This window comes from Canis aureus, chromosome 4, assembly GCF_053574225.1.
Source record: "Canis aureus isolate CA01 chromosome 4, VMU_Caureus_v.1.0, whole genome shotgun sequence".
NCBI lineage: Eukaryota > Metazoa > Chordata > Mammalia > Carnivora > Canidae > Canis > Canis aureus.
Window position 1 is genome coordinate 30,635,571 of NC_135614.1, and position 12,478 is coordinate 30,648,048.

At 60.0% G+C, this 12,478-nt stretch overlaps 1 protein-coding gene across 5 annotated transcripts in view; it reads left to right on the forward strand.

Moving 5' to 3' along the window:
• The window catches only part of ZMIZ1 (zinc finger MIZ-type containing 1), a 230,700-nt gene that overhangs the window by 36,698 nt on the left and 181,524 nt on the right, over positions 1–12,478 (forward strand). For all 5 annotated transcript variants that reach the window (XM_077895172.1, XM_077895180.1, XM_077895177.1 and 2 more), the window contains exon 2: positions 10,030–10,153. The gene's annotated coding sequence lies outside the window, so the exon portion shown is untranslated. The remainder of the gene's footprint in view (positions 1–10,029; positions 10,154–12,478) is intronic.

The following is a 12,478-nucleotide window of genomic DNA, read 5'->3' on the forward strand; positions in this document are numbered from 1 at the left end:
CCGGCCCACCCGGAGACCCATTTATTCTGCTGCTGGGGCATGGGGCCGTTTTAATCATCCTCGCTCTGCCACGAGATACAGATGGTTGTATTATTAATAGTCATAATTAATCAGCCTCCATGGAGGATCTTTTCCCTGGGCGTCAGATCCTCAGGACGAGCAGCCCCACGAGGGCCTGTTCCAGTCTCCACTTTATAGACAGGAAATGTGAGGCCAGGAGGAGGTGACTCACGGCAGGGCCGCAGGTCGGGTCACGGGCAGCCCAGTGTCCCTGCCCAGAGGTGGACTGTCCACCTAGGTCGCTGAGGGAGGCCTTCAGCACTCGGGGTCGGGGAGCAGCCCTCAGCCTGCAGGTGGAGGGGACGTAAGGGGTCTTTGGCTGAGAGCAGAGGAAGAAAGGTAGCACGGGAGCAAAGGCAGAGGGGGACAGGGCCTAGTGGGCTAGCCAGGCGGCAGGTCTGCCTGGGGGTCAGGGTGAGGAGGCGGCCTTGAGTGGAGGGGGAGCCAGACACCAGCTACCCCACCCCCACCCCGCACCCAGGCGGTGGGTTCCGGGCCCGATGCTGGCCGCTTCCCCCACTAAGCACTATGTCCCAGGGACAGTGATTTAAAGCTTGCGGCAGGCGGCTTCCTGATTTATGGGCTCATTCTGGACAGTCCGTGAGTACAGCGGCGGCAAGGGGCTTCTCGCACGGTCCTGCGGCTGGCTGCCGGCCCACCTGCTCCCCTCGCACACTCGTCCTGTCGTCCTCGGGTTGACGCCTTCCACGCTCACACACCTGCACGTGCTCAGACACACGGCGAGCGGCGTGACTGGCCGAGACCCCGTCCTGATCCCTGATCGTTAGGCTCATCCTGAGACTCTGCGGTGGTCAGTGGATGCAGAGTGCCCCGGCCCAGAGTCCCGTGGAGGAGCAGGGGGCGGGGGGCAGTGCTCATGCTCGCAGGCACCCCAGCCTGGGCAGCACCCGTCCCCGGGCCCCCCACGCAGCGTATGCAGTGCCAGGCCTTGGGGGACAGCCCCATGTCCTGGGAGAAGCCCAGGAGTCAGGCGGATCGGGTCACACAGCCCAGGCTCCGTCCCCAGCGTGGGGCAGCAGCCGCAGCCTGTCCCGGCCTCCGCATCCTCCCGTCCCTAAAGCAGTTTCAACAGCAGCCGTCTCGGGAGCCCAGCGCAAGGAGCAGGGGAGTCGAGGGGCTGCTGGGCGCAGCTCGGCCCCGTCAAGCCTCGCCCTCCCACGCTGTGAAATGGTACTGGTGCCCCTCGCTGGCCATCTCCTGGGGTGTCTTGGAGGGTCTGACGAGAAGAGGGCCCTGTGGAGGGGGGCGGGGTCCCAGGCGCTCGTTCCAGCTCTGCCCTCGCAGGACGGGGGACTCTGGGCACGTGGGGGCCAGGCCGTGGCCTCCCCCCGACTCCCCAGCTGCCGCCCTGGGACGTGGGCACGGACTCCACCAGCATCTGAATCTCGGGACTGTGCGTTCCTCATCTGTGCAGTGGGCATAGTGATAGTGGGCACCTCCTGTGCCAGGAGGACCCGTGAGATACGTGTGTTGAGCTTGGCCCGGAGCCCGATGCACGCAGCAGCCACTCAAGCTGGAGGTGTTTGTTGGTGCTGTCGCCGGCCTGACTGCCATGCAGGTGGACACCGGGCTGGGAAGCGCAGGTGAATGCGTCCCGAGTGACCTGCTGATGTCACACCACAGTAGTACCTGTGTTTCCAGACGCCACGTCCATCAGTCCCCACCCACGAGTTCAGGCCCTTCCTCAGGGCAGCTTAGACGAGGTGCAGAGGAATCATGCCCCGGCCTGCAGGATGGCGTCCGTGGTCTGCGCTGACCTCGGCCAACTCCTGGGAACCAGGTGCCCAGTCCCGCACAGCCACCCGACTCCCCAGCGGGAGGCCAGCAGCCACCTCTACTCTTGCTCCAACCATACCCCCCGCTGGCCTGACGCCCCGAGAAGGAGGCCCAGAGGCAGACGAGATGTCTCACCTGAGCCAGGTGCGGACTGCAGACCTCGCTGCCATCCCAGGCGCTTTGTCCTGCTGGTTGCAGACCGAGCCTGTGCACAAGCCCCATCACATGTGGGCTCCCTGGTCCATGCCCTGCCCCCACACCGGCTCCTGGGGTCCAGCAGAGGTGCAGGGTTCCCATCGTGGCAAGGCCTTGCTGAAGAAATGAGCCCCGGACACCCAAGCCAGGGCCGCAGGGGAGCAGAGGTTATGGGGGCCAGCACGGGCCCAGATGGGCTGGGAAGAGAGGAAGCAGGTCAGGCTGGGGCCAGACCTTGAGGGACAGGGGGATTTCACTCACGGGAAGGGACGGCGGCCTTCCAGAAAGACAGAAGTGTGTGGGCAAAGGTTTGGAGTCATTCCTAGGGAAAGGCATGCTCTCTCCCATAAGACATCTGGACTGCTCTGACCCAGATGGCCTCGGCTCCCAGTGACCAGCGGCTGTGGGGTGAAGCAGATGGCCAGCGAGGGGCGGGGCCACCCTCAGGCCAGAGCCAAGCGAGGCCAAGTGGCCCACACAGGCCAGAGCCCAAGACTTTGGCACCAGCCACTTGGAGCTCTCGACTCGAGAGTTAATGATTCATTTGTGGCCAATTTCTGCTGGCCATTGCCTGGAAATTCCCAAGCCTGCCCCTTCCCTCGGCTCTGGGAGCTCCAAGAGCACAGTCTCATTTACACTTGGCTGAGAACATCTCATCCACTATCCAGGGAATGGCTTTTAAAACGAAAGCAGGAGTGATGCAGGTTAGCCATGAGGAAGAACTGATTGTGGGCGGTAGGCCCAAGGGCTGGAGTGGTGGTTGGTTCGTGTGTAGGAAGAGCTGGAGGCCCCTCTCTGACCCCGTGTGCCGAGAGCTCATGGAAGGAACCCTGTTTGTGTCCGTGGGCCCCTCCCCCGCCCCCGTTTAGTTCAGAGCAAGTGTGAACGGAATCCAGTTTAGCGTAATGTGGAAAATGTTGCGGCGGTTACGAGGGGGAAATAGAGCTTGACCCAGAGCAGGACGTGGCTGGGTAGAGAAAGCAATAATGCATGCAGAAGCCCTGGGGCATGAAAATCCAAGGGAAGTTGTTGGAGTAGGTTAAGTAGTTGTAGTGTCTGGAGTGTGGAAGGTGTGAGAGATGCCTGGAAGTGGGGACTCAGCTCACAGGTGAAGGGCAGTTTGGCAGTGGGCGGAACTGGCAGTGGGGACTCAGGACTGGTACCCGAGCAGGGACCCATGTGCTCGAGTTGGGGTTTTTGGGTCATTGGCCCATTGGTGTCTCGATTCTGCTGGTCGGCACACCTTGGATGGCAGCCTGCTGTGCGCGAGCCCTGCCCGCGTCCCTGTCCCCGCACCTGCATGGGTGGGGGTGGGCTGGAGGGAGGGGTTGGCAGTCCAGGGGCGGGGTGCTGCGAGTGTGAGCCCGGGAGGTCAGTGTAGGGGCAGGGAGGTGGCCGGCCACCTTTTCAGACCCTCCAGCCCCTGGCGTGTCCCTTGCAGACTGGGTCGACGGCCTGGAGGTTACCCCGTCCCGTAGGACCACGTGGTCACTGATTCCAAGTGTGTATCTGTCACTTTGCGGATGAGCAGACCGGCACCCGGAGAGGGGAAGCTGAGTGCCGGGGCCCAGACATGGCTCGGGGTCCCCCTGGCCCCGTCCTGGCTGGTTGCACACATTTCCCCCTCCGTCCCCCCACGTCCTGCAGATCGTAGGATATTTCTCCCAATCAGACGAAAGAGCCTAATCCTCCCAGGTTGAAATGTCCAGGGGCTCGGGGAGGAGGCTTCCCTTTAGATCTTCAACTCTGCAAATTTAATTTCTTCTGATTATTTCTTGACAGTCCCAGGCGTTGGTGGTAAACAACCGCTCTCCCCAGAATGTTTCCCCGTGACAGCAGCTTTCTCTGGCGGGGGTGCTATCAACACTTGGCAGGGCCTCCTCCCGGCTCCCGGCTCCTGAGAAGTGAGAGCTTCTGAAAAGCGTTCAAGAATGTGGCTCTCCCAGTGCGCCGGGCACAGGGGCTGGGGCGGGCACGGGCCTTGCCTCTTTGTTCCCTGTGGTGGCCGCCAGGAGCCCAGCCTGGCCCCTGAGCCTCAGATGGCCCCTGGCTGTGGATGGTCCCCGCGCGGAGAGGCGGGGCGGTGTCGAGTGTCTGCTGGCTCCCGGAGCCCTGGTGCCCGGGTCCTTGGCACAGCTCAGCGGCCGCAGGGAGCTCATCTCCAGAGGCTGCCGCTGCCAGGCCTATCTGTGGCCGGGAGACCGGCAGCGTCCCGGCCCTGTGGCCTCTGTGGCCCGCATCACGCTGGCTTAGGTGTCCTGGATCAGGGCCAGGAAATGGATCTGCGTAGGGGGGAGGAGGTGCCGTTGCCCAGGCCATTGGGGGTGAACCCCAACCTCCTGCCTGTCCACGCTGCGGGGGCCTGGCCTCGATTCGAACGGTGCCTGGAGGAGAGGCTTGAGGGGACATCCAAGCCCCTGACCCCACATGGTCAGGGCAGTCAGTTACTGCCCCAGAAGATGCACAGGGCTGTGGGTGGACAGGGCGCTCAGACACAGGCCGCGGTGCCCTTGCCCACGCTGGACACTGCCCTGGACCCCTCCGAGGGCTGCCCTCTGGCGGGAGTTTAATCAAGAAGAATTATTTCTCTGGTGAAGTCTTTTCCTGCAGCCGACGCTGCCCCCTTTATGTCCGAGTCACCCTCTGGATCTCCATCAGGGGCCCCGTCGTCGCAATGTCGCACGGTCGCCATTCCCTGCAGAGGGCTCCCACAGTGACCTGGGTGCTTCCAGCTTATCTGTGCCCCTTGCGTGCCTGACACATAGTAGGTGCTCAGTGAAAGCCATCAGATCCGCTGGATCTGATGAAGGGGCTCCTAAGGGCAGCGTTGGAGGGTCCCTTTGTTAATGATGGGGGTGGAGAGGGGAGGGGGGAGTTGTCCAGTGCAGAGGCTGACCTCCCTGGCCAGCCCCCTCCCTCCCTCCCACCCCACCCAACATCCTGGGCCCCAGGAGTTGCTGGGGGTGGAGGCCAGGGACCCCGCCCGCCTCCTCGCACCCCAGTGCCTTCCTTGCCGGCAGGAGCCGGCTCCCTGGGTTGGCCGTGTGATCACTCTCCAGAAAACACCCCAGTGGAAACTGCATGAATGATTGATAAGAGCTGAGAGCTGTTTAATTTTTTCCCCCTGTTTAATGGCTATCAATAATTTAATACGCTCTCTGTATGTTTTTAAGAAATAGCACCCATTTTGCCGTCTCCGGTTTAGCGGGCTAAATGATTTAAGTGTTGGAAACGGGCTCTGAGGATGGAGGTTGAGCAAGTCAGAGGGATCTGGAGGCTGGGGGTGGGGGAGGCCGGTTCAGAGCCAGCCAGCGGCCTGTGGCCTACTTGTGTGTGCGTGTGTGTGTGTGTGTGTGTGTGTGTGTGTGAGAGAGAGAGAGAGAGAGAGAGAGAGAGAGAAGGTGGGAGGGAGGGGGAGGGAGGGGGCGGGTAAAAGCCAGCGCCTCTCTGCTAAGAGCAAGATAATTGCTTTTCCGGGTCTCACTGAGCAGCAGCTGAACAGCTGTCAGCTCGCCGCCCCCCCACCCCAATGCTGAGCTTTTCTGGATGACTCTGGGAGGCCCCGGGGGGCTAGGAAGGAGCTTCAGCCAGTACTACTGTAGGCTGAGAGCCCCCCTCCCCCTGACATCCTTGCCCCCTTCTAAAGCTTTTAAATCATTTTTATTTTAAGGATGCAGTGAGGCTGCTGCCAGCCTCGTCTTCCAGATGGGGTAGGGGTGGTGTTGGAGTGGGGAACTCGGAATCACTAATCTCCAGGCCCAAGGGGACCAGGAAGGTCATCTGCTGGTGCTCCCCCAAACTTTCCAGATGCAAAGGATCACCTGGGAGGACTTGTTAAAAATTTAAATTTCTGGGCTGCATTCCAGACCCACTGCCTTCTTCCATTCTCCAGGGAGAGGCGCCAGGAAGTTGTGGGTTTACCAGGCAGGCCAGGTGATGCTTATGAGCAGAGGAGTTTGGAAGTCCAGCCCTAGTGCCCATGCTCACGGCACCCAAGCACCCCATCCATGGCCGCTCCCTCTGCTTGCACACCTCCCGGGTCCAGGCTTGGGAGACAGCACACCCATCTGTGAGAAGTGTGCTCCGGTCTAGGGTTTCTTCTGATGTTAGGCTCGTGGGTGTGGCGTTACCTCTGCCACAGGACAGGCCACCCCCCCTGGGACCTGGTGTCCTACCCTCTCCCGTGCTGGCCCTCCCCTGGCTTCTCCATGCCTCTCTGCTGGACAAGGAGTTTCCTCTCCTTGAAAAGCACTCTGGGGACCAGAGAAAAATATCCCGGGGATCACCCAGGCATGGGGAGGTCAGGAGGGGGTGGGTAGACACCATCACCAGCACAGCGGGGACCTGGAGGGAGGCAGAAAGAGACCTGGGCCTCAGAACCGCCTCAGCCTGTCAGGGGCCAGTCCTCCTGCGGGAGAGAAAAATGTGACTCATCAGAGATTGTTAACTAAGCCAGATCTCTCTGGGATGACAGTGAGGGATCTGAGACCAGAAGAAACTCCCCCCCAAGGTCACACATCCATTAAGAATAGAGCTGGAATTGCAAAGATGGGGCATGGGGCCCAGAGAGGGGCATCAGGGGATTGAGGCCCTGGCGCTGGGGGTCCACTGAGACCCCAGTCACCTCCCAGGCTGGGAGCCAGGACAGGGGAGGGCTTCTCCTTCTCACTAGGCGCTGATAGAGACAAGTGAGTACATCCGAGGATTTGTAGCAGAGCTGAGGCCCCATCTGTCTGGCATTACAGCTCTTCGTTTGTTGCCTGGTCTTTTGCATTGTTTCAGCAGAGATGCAGCAGGGATGGCATGCAGGCCGCTCTTTTACTTCAATAGATCGTTAAGAGTGGGGGAGTGGTATGCATTTCACAGGTGTCATTGCCCTCAAGCCCTCCTCAGTCCGGGAGACCTTCCTTGTCCCTCATGTTCGGCCCACCCTCCATGTATGTGGGAGAAGCCTAGGTCCTGGGAGGTGCTGGCATACAACCCAGCTTGTGGTCACCAGGCCGCCATCCCCCCACCGACACCTGCTCTGGCCATCACAGCATCCCTCTGAGGAGGGGAGGGGTGTAGGTCTCGACCCTGGTGGAAGAGGAGGAAAGGTGCTGCCCAACCCTCTTTCTTGCAGAGCAGAAGACTAATCTGTACTCAGGAAGGCCCAGCCCAGAGAGAGAGTGAGAGAGAGCTGTGTAAATCCGGACACCTGGGCAAAGCCTGGGAGCAGTCAGGAAAGGCTTCCAGGAGGAGGTGCCACCTGCCCTTGGGCTTGAATCGTGGAGGGAAAAGGAAAGGCATCCCAGGTGCAGAGGCGTGAGGTAGTCCTGTGAGTGTGCAGGGGAAAGTGAGATGAGGCCAGCAGGCAAGGGCTGGGCTAGGGAGGTGGACAGACCAGGGCAGGGCCACAGAAGGAGGACGCCTGGGTGGCTCAGCAGTTGAGCGTTTGCCTTCGGCTCAGGGCGTGATCCCGGGGTCCTGGGATCAAGTCCCACATCGGAGTGGGATCGAGTCCCCGCATGGAGCCTGCTTCTCCCTCTGCTGTGTCTCTGCCTCTCTCTCTGTGTGTCTCTCATGAACAAATAAAATCTTAAAAAATAAAATAAAATAAAATTCATTTAAAAAGAGAGAGAGACACACACACAGAAGGTTGGTTGGTTTTCAGCTTCTATTGAAGTATTACATCCATGCAGAAAAGTGTGCGTATCCGAAGCGCAGCTTGACAAATTGTCGCGAAGCGAACACAGTCGTGTAACCCCCACACAGATCAAGAACATTCCGGACCCCCTGGGGGCCCCTGTGTGCCTCCTCCCAGTCACCGCTTCCCCTCCAGGCCACTGACTCTTGATTTCCAGCAGCGTGCTCTCCACCACCTGTGGCTGCCCAACAACCCCCCCCCACCACCACCACCAAAACTTAGTGGCTTCAAGCAAACGACCATCATTTATTATATTTCCCTGCTCTGGGGTTTGCCTGGGCAGGCCGTCTGCTGGTCTCCCCTGGGCTCATGCGACTTCAGTCACCCGACCAAAAGGTTGGCGATGGATTCAGTCACATCTGGCAGTCGGTGCTGGCTGTGGGCTGAGCTGCCTCAGTCGTCCCCCATCCTCCAGGAGGAGAGTCTGGCCTCCAACAGGGATCAAGGCCATAAACAGCGTACCCCTTAAGGCCTAGTCTCTGTGAGTCAGAAAAATGTTCCTTTCACTAAAACCCTACTGGTCGAAACAAGTCTCAAGTCCAGCCTCGATCCAGGGGGTGGAGAGTAGACTCCCTGCAACTTGGTAGGAGTTACTGCTGCAAACAGTCTGTCGCCATATTAAGTCAACCACAAGCACGGACTAGTTTGTCTGTTCTTGACCTTCCTGCCAATGGGGCCCCTTAAGTATGTTCTCTATTGTAGTCTGGCTTCTTTTGGTTGTTACGTCTGTAAGATTTCTCTCTGTCGTTGGATCTAGTTGCAGATCCTTTGTCCTCATTGCTGTGTGGTGTTTATTCCATTGTGTGGATACACCAGCTGTCCCTTCTATGCTCGGTGGCCATTCGAGAGGCTTTTGGGGTTATTTTGGCTATTAGGAATAGCACTGCTCTGAACATTCTAGTGCGCATCTTCAGGTGCCCACACGTATCTCTGCAAGTGGAGTTGCTGGGTTGCTGACAAGCCACAAGGTGGGAGATACTTCCAAACTAGTTTCTAAGGTGGTGACCAGCGCATACGCCCCTCCAGCAGTGTTTGGGAAGCCCACCAAGGCTTGGTGGAGGGGAGCAAGGTGTCAGTGGGGCTTTTAGAAAGTCCCCCTGGCTGAAGATCTCTGACCCCGAGGCTCCCTCTGATGTCCCCAGTGGACCCACCTCAAGCCACAGGCCTCTATCCCGAGGATATAGGGCCGTCCCGTGAGATGGCCTCCTTGACCCCCAACACCCAGGGAAGCTGGTCGCCCGTGTCAGAAGCTGACACACGAGGACACAGGAGCCAGAGGGGCCGCCATGGTGGCCTCCATCTGTGACAGCTCCGGGCAGTGGGTAAAGCAGTCCCCAAGGAGACTGGGGTCCTACCTCTGGCCTTGCCTGTCTCTTGTTGTAGGACCCTGGGAGGAAACCCTTTCCCATCCGGGCCTTGGTTTCCACCCTTGTGAATCAACAGTGTCAACCTCACCAAGTCCTTGCCTCTCCACAGCCTGAAGGCTGTATTGTAGACTCTACTGGGGTGGGGGGTGGGGGTAACATCAGGAGGCCCTTGGAGAGCTCAGTGGGCTTCCTGATTTCAGGACACACGTCAGCTGGCCAGTTTTCTTCATCTTGTTCACGGAATGCCTTCACTGTACCATCCGTTGGTCACTCATTTGTTTGTCCATCCATCCCTCCGGCCGTCACTGACCTTACTGGCCTCTGAGGAGAGGAATGAGGTAGACCTCATTCCTGTTGTCCCAGAGCTTTGCCCAGGGAGGAGACTGGCCTCCAGAAAGCTGGAGAGGACACGGTCAGCCGGACCCCAAGCCCCTGGGAGGTGAACGAAGAAAGGAGGGGCAGGCCTGGGAAGGACCCGCGGAGGCCCTTGAGCAGAGTCTCGAAGCCAGCCAGGCTTTGAAAGACTGGGAAGTCAGGGATGGGGCTCCGAGCAGAGCACCGGACACGTCCCAAGGCCAGGACCTGGGATCCTGGGCCAGCTGCAGCACAGAGGTGTGCGTGTGCGTGTGCGTGTGCGTACAGGTGCGCTGCAGCTGCTGTAGTGCCAGGCTTTGTAGGGGCGGCCCTCGGTGCTGGGGCCAGGGCCGGGGCCAGGCCTCTAACTTGAAGCTCAGGAGTTAGGCCCTGGCTGGGGAGGTGGGGAGCAGCGTCCAGTTCCTGGGATGGCCCCACTTGGATGGGCCCGCCCAGCCTTCACAGATGCCAGAGGAGCCAGGCAGGCAGGCTCTGGAGGTCAGTGAAGCCGGCGAGGGCCACCCACTGCGTTGGCTCGGAGCTCACCGTGCCCTCTGGTCTGTCCCACAGGACTCGCAGTGCTGTGCTCGGCCTCGTCGGACCGCGGAGGCCACCGCCCTCTTCCCACCTCGGCCTCCTCTTCCTGACGCCCTTGGCATCCTCGAGTCCTGGTCGTCCGCAGAGGCCCCAGCAGGTGAGCAGGACGGGCTGGCGCCGTGGGGCCCGGGGAGCTGGTAGCTGGGCGGGAGCTTATTTCTCAGTTTTCACTTCTTCCTTGGTGTCCTCCTCTCAGAGGCAGCTAGGCAGTGGCGGCGGCGGCTGCCTGGCCTGGGACTTTGATGTTAGGCGCCATGCAGCCTTAGGCGGGCCTCGTCCCTGCACGGCCGGGGCCCCGGCCCTCCCATCTGTACTGGAGAGCAATAGTGGTGGGTGTGCTGACGTGCCGGGCACCTCACTGTGTGCCAGGCACCGCGCGGAGCTCCATGTGGTTGTCAGCTCTTTTCCACCCACACACCAGCCTGAGAGGCAGGTGCTCATATCCTGTCCATCGTATAAGCTTGTGGTCCGGAAGCAAGTTGCCCGAGGCCATGTACCTGGCTGAGCCCCCGTGGGGTTCACCTATGGGTCTGTGTGGCTCCAGTGCCCCAGTCCCTCATCCCTGGACGGCTCCGTCCCTGGCCTTGCCCACCTCTGCTAGCCTCCTTGTGGGGGCAAGAACTGAGGCCATGATGGGGTCTTCAGAAGTGCCACGTCCTCAACTCAATGCAAAGGGAGGGGACTTTTACAAGGTAACAGTGGCTGCAGTTTCCTGGGGTCATGGTTTGTGGATGCGACGTGACATGAATCAGGCCTGGCCTCTGGGGTCCCCGAGGTGGTACCTAGGGCCCCTTCTAGAGGGGAGCATGCTGGCTGGGTAAGGTTCTCTCTCCCTTCTGCCTCCCTCGTTTGCTTCCCTAGCTTTTATCCAGCCCTTACTGTATGCCAGGCCCGATGTCAGGCCCTTGGCTACAGGGGGCAAGGGCTGATCTCATTCTGTGCCCTGGTCGGGAAGCCGGGAAATCACAACACGTGTTGTGCAAGCCCCGTACCAGTGGAGTGGACAATATTGAGAGGTTAGACGGGGGTGTTCTGGGGGAGGTAACCCAAAAGTAAGGAGACAGGAGCAGGGCATGGGTAGCAGAGCCTGGCAGGATGGGGGATGAGGTTGGCAAGGGGATGGGAAGGCTGTTAAAGGCCACAGATGCCAGGATGGAGAACTGGAGCCCAAGGGCAGGTGGGGTGGGGTACGGGTGCATGGAGTGTTCTGAGTGAGAGAGGCCTGCGTCGGAGAGGCTACTGGAAAGGCCCTGCTGAGAGCAGGGAGACTCGGAGGACTGTCCAAGGGTGCAGCAAGAGGTCGGATGTCTCAGGTAGGGCCGGAACAATGGGCAGAGAGCGGGAGTGAGAACAGAAGACACTGAGGCAGGGAGGTTGCAGGACGGCGGTGGGGCAGGAGGGCAAGAAAGCTGCCCTGGTGCGGGGTGGGGGTTAATGAGAGAGCTCTGAGGGAGTGTGGGGAGGCTGGGGTTCAGGAGGGCTTCTGGGAGGTGGTGGACCCGGCTGTGGCCCAGTGGGTGTCTGAGAGGGCCCGAGATTTTCGTGAGGAGGAAGATGATTTGGGTGGTGGTATCGTCACACGTGGGCCCGATGTCTCATCTACAGGTATTGATAGAAGTTCCAGGGGATTCTCCAAACCTACAGTCCAGGGATACAGGTGTGACTCCCACACTCACAGACTCACGTGTGCTTATAAGCCTGTCCATGCAGGCCCAGGGTATGCAGATGTGCGTGCACAGGTGCATGCAGTGATACACAGCGGAGCACACATGTGCAGACATGACTCATGCATGCGACAGATATGCACATGTGCACACGGGTAGACGTGCATACACGTGCACACTCCTGGACACGCATTCACAAAAGACTGTTGACGCTCTTACAACAGATAGACGGGCCCGGGCTTTCATGGCGCACGTGTTCCCACGCACGCGCACAGGATGCTCTCCCGAGCTCGCACAAGGAGGGGTGTGCCCCGAAGAGAAGGAACGTTTGGGGCCCGGTAGCTTCTCAGCGGTCAAAGCTTCCGTGGCACAGGGAGGCGTCGGTCTGCCTGGTGTGGGGGGTTAGTTCACGTGTGGGAAGAATCTGGGAGGGGCATCCAGCAGACGGGCGGGAGGTGAGGAGAAACTTGCTGGGTTGCTTTGGAGGGACCGAGCCGACCGAGCAGAGAGCCCAGCTCTTGGAAAGTCCTAGAGAGGTGGAAGTTTTGTTCACTAGCCCTGGCCCCCCCCCCCCCCCCCCCCCCCCCGCATCCATAAGAATCTACTAGGATCTTGACCCTGCGTAATTTGCAAGACAAAAAACGAGAGGCTCATTCATAAATGATTATGGATTTCAGGACGGTGGTGGCGCAGAGCGTCAAACTGGGACTGGGTCCTGCTCAGCTTGGGGCCCCAGGGTGCTGCCCACGGAGCCAGCA